The following is a 2500-nucleotide window of genomic DNA, read 5'->3' on the forward strand; positions in this document are numbered from 1 at the left end:
TTCCGAGATCAGATGAGATCGGGCGCTTTCAGGGTGGTATGGCTGCAGGTGTGAAAGTTTTTTATTTTACTTCTCTTATTCTGTTGCTGCTGCTGCTGCTGCTGCTGCTGCTGCTGCTGCTGCTGCTGCTGCTTCTGCTGCTGCTGCTGCTTGTCGTCAGACAGAAAGAATTATAAGCCCTGGGACAGGACAGAGAAGGTGAGAAGGTTCAAATAAGGGTTTAAAGCTTTGATGATGAGCAAGAAACACATGGCAAAAAGCTCTCCCCGGACTGTGAGAAAAAATTAAAAGCCTACAACACCTGGTATTCCCAGGCGGTCTCCCATCCAGGTACTAACCAGGCCCAACCCTGCTTAGCTTCCGAGATCAGGCGCTTTCAGGGTGGTATGGCCACAGGTGTGAGAGTGTTTTATTTTACTTCTCTTATTCTGCTGCTGCTGCTGCTGCTGCTGCTGCTGCTGCTGCTGCTGCTGCTGCTGCTGCTGCTGCTGCTGCTGCTGCTGCTGCTGCTGCTGCTGCTGCTGCTGCTGCTGCTGCTGCTGCTGCTGCTGCTGCTGCTGCTGCTGCTGCTGCTGCTGCTGCTGCTGCTTGTCGTCAGACAGAAAGAATTATAAGCCCTGGGACAGGACAGAGAAGGTGAGAAGGTTCAAATAAGGGTTTAAAGCTTTGATGATGAGCAAGAAACACATGGCAAAAAGCTCTCCCCGGACTGTGAGAAAAAAATTAAAAGCCTACAACACCTGGTATTCCCAGGCGGTCTCCCATCCAGGTACTAACCAGGCCCAACCCTGCTTAGCTTCCGAGATCAGACGAGATCGGGCGCTTTCAGGGTGGTATGGCCGCAGGTGTGAAAGTTTTTTATTTTACTTCTCTTATTCTGTTGCTGCTGCTGCTGCTGCTGCTGCTGCTGCTGCTGCTGCTGCTGCTGCTGCTTCTCGTCAGACAGAAAGAATTATAAGCCCTGGGACAGGACAGAGAAGGTGAGAAGGTTCAAATAAGGGTTTAAAGCTTTGATGATGAGCAAGAAACACATGGCAAAAAGCTCTCCCCGGACTGTGAGAAAAAATTAAAAGCCTACAACACCTGGTATTCCCAGGCAGTCTCCCATCCAGGTACTAACCAGGCCCAACCCTGCTTAGCTTCCGAGATCAGACGAGATCGGGCGCTTTCAGGGTGGTATGGCCGCAGATGTGAAAGTTTTTTATTTTACTTCTCTTATTCTGTTGCTGCTGCTGCTGCTGCTGCTGCTTGTCGTCAGACAGAAAGAATTATGAGCCCTGGGACAGGACAGAGAAGGTGAGAAGGTTCAAATAAGGGTTTAAAGCTTTGATGATGAGCAAGAAACACATGGCAAAAAGCTCTCCCCGGACTGTGAGAAAAAATTAAAAGCCTACAACACCTGGTATTCCCAGGCGGTCTCCCATCCAGGTACTAACCAGGCCCAATCCTGCTTAGCTTCCGAGATCAGACGTGATCGGGCGCTTTCAGGGTGGTATGGCCGCAGGTGTGAAAGTTTTTTATTTTACTTCTCTTATTCTGTTGCTGCTGCTGCTGCTGCTGCTGCTGCTGCTGCTGCTGCTGCTGCTTGTCATCGTCAGACAGAAAGAATTATAAGCCCTGGGACAGGACAGAGAAGGTGAGAAGGTTCAAATAAGGGTTTAAAGCTTTGATGATGAGCAAGAAACACATGGCAAAAAGCTCTCCCCGGACAGTGAGAAAAAATTAAAAGCCTACAACACCTGGTATTCCAAGGCGGTCTCCCATCCAGGTACTAACCAGGCCCAACCCTGCTTAGCTTCCAAGATCAGACGAGATCGGGCACTTTCAGGGTGGTATGGCCGCAGGTGTGAAAGTGTTTTATTTTACTTCTCTTATTCTGTTGCTGCTGCTGCTGCTGCTGCTGCTGCTGCTGCTGCTGCTTGTCGTCAGACAGAAAGAATTATAAGCCCTGGGACAGGACAGAGAAGGTGAGAAGGTTCAAATAAGGGTTTAAAGCTTTGATGATGAGCAAGAAACACATGGCAAAAAGCTCTCCCCGGACTGTGAGAAAAAATTAAAAGCCTACAACACCTGGTATTCCCAGGCAGTCTCCCATCCAGGTACTAACCAGGCCCAACCCTGCTTAGCTTCCGAGATCAGATGAGATCGGGCGCTTTCAGGGTGGTATGGCCGCAGATGTGAAAGTTTTTTATTTTACTTCTCTTATTCTGTTGCTGCTGCTGCTGCTGCTGCTGCTGCTGCTGCTTGTCGTCAGACAGAAAGAATTATGAGCCCTGGGACAGGACAGAGAAGGTGAGAAGGTTAAAATAAGGGTTTAAAGCTTTGATGATGAGCAAGAAACACATGGCAAAAAGCTCTCCCCGGACTGTGAGAAAAAATTAAAAGCCTACAACACCTGGTATTCCCAGGCGGTCTCCCATCCAGGTACTAACCAGGCCCAATCCTGCTTAGCTTCCGAGATCAGACGTGATCGGGCGCTTTCAGGGTGGTATGGCCGCAG

General features: G+C 49.4%; 7 non-coding genes and 1 pseudogene across 7 annotated transcripts in view; all 8 read right to left on the reverse strand.

The window, feature by feature from the left end:
- LOC128462549 (5S ribosomal RNA) overlaps positions 1–50 on the reverse strand; it is a 119-nt gene extending 69 nt beyond the window's left edge. The window contains exon 1 of the ribosomal RNA XR_008342492.1: positions 1–50. This exon is cut by the window's left edge and continues 69 nt beyond it. This is a non-coding gene — a ribosomal RNA (5S ribosomal RNA).
- Positions 51–289: 239 nt separating this feature from the next.
- Positions 290–398, reverse strand: LOC128466032 (uncharacterized; annotated as a pseudogene).
- Positions 399–728: 330 nt separating this feature from the next.
- LOC128463914 (5S ribosomal RNA) lies at positions 729–847 on the reverse strand. Its single transcript, XR_008343781.1, has one exon. It is a non-coding gene; the product is annotated as a 5S ribosomal RNA (ribosomal RNA).
- A 224-nt stretch (positions 848–1071) lies between these two features.
- Positions 1072–1190, reverse strand: LOC128463497 (5S ribosomal RNA). The gene has a single exon (XR_008343389.1). It is a non-coding gene; the product is annotated as a 5S ribosomal RNA (ribosomal RNA).
- A 197-nt stretch (positions 1191–1387) lies between these two features.
- On the reverse strand, positions 1388–1506 carry LOC128463729 (5S ribosomal RNA). The gene has a single exon (XR_008343609.1). It is a non-coding gene; the product is annotated as a 5S ribosomal RNA (ribosomal RNA).
- Positions 1507–1727: 221 nt separating this feature from the next.
- LOC128464652 (5S ribosomal RNA) lies at positions 1728–1846 on the reverse strand. The gene has a single exon (XR_008344474.1). It is a non-coding gene; the product is annotated as a 5S ribosomal RNA (ribosomal RNA).
- Positions 1847–2058: 212 nt separating this feature from the next.
- Positions 2059–2177, reverse strand: LOC128462953 (5S ribosomal RNA). The gene has a single exon (XR_008342874.1). It is a non-coding gene; the product is annotated as a 5S ribosomal RNA (ribosomal RNA).
- Positions 2178–2383: 206 nt separating this feature from the next.
- Positions 2384–2500, reverse strand: part of LOC128463730 (5S ribosomal RNA) — a 119-nt gene continuing 2 nt past the window's right edge. The window contains exon 1 of the ribosomal RNA XR_008343610.1: positions 2384–2500. This exon is cut by the window's right edge and continues 2 nt beyond it. This is a non-coding gene — a ribosomal RNA (5S ribosomal RNA).

The sequence above is a fragment of the Spea bombifrons genome, chromosome 9, assembly GCF_027358695.1.
Source record: "Spea bombifrons isolate aSpeBom1 chromosome 9, aSpeBom1.2.pri, whole genome shotgun sequence".
Classification (NCBI taxonomy): domain Eukaryota; kingdom Metazoa; phylum Chordata; class Amphibia; order Anura; family Pelobatidae; genus Spea; species Spea bombifrons.